We start from the raw sequence: 388 nt of genomic DNA, 5'->3' as shown, positions 1-388 counted from the left end.
ATTTTAGCAGCCATATTTTTACGAGACTGAAGTGCTACCAACTGAGCTAATGAGGCACCTTAGCCATATTTTTAATTTCTAGCAACACTTTCTTGTTTTCTGGTTGTTCCTTTATTTTTATAAGAAGCCTCTTTTGGGCCAGATGCAGTGGCTCATGCTTGTAATCCTAGTGCTTCAGGAGGCTGGGGTGGGAGAATGGTTTGAGGCCTGGAGTTTAACACTAGTCTGGGCAACAAAGCAAAGTACCCGTCTCTACCAGTATTAAAAAAAAATTAGCCAAGCACATGCCTGTAGTCTCAGCTACTCCATAGTAGGCTAAGGTAGGAGGATCCCTCGAGTCCAGGAATTTGAGGCTGCAGTGAGCTATTTGACACCACTGCACTGGAGT

This window comes from Cebus imitator, unplaced genomic scaffold (genome assembly GCF_001604975.1).
Source record: "Cebus imitator isolate Cc_AM_T3 unplaced genomic scaffold, Cebus_imitator-1.0 Scaffold275, whole genome shotgun sequence".
Classification (NCBI taxonomy): Eukaryota; Metazoa; Chordata; class Mammalia; order Primates; family Cebidae; genus Cebus; species Cebus imitator.
Note: the sequence above shows the minus strand (reverse complement) of the source record.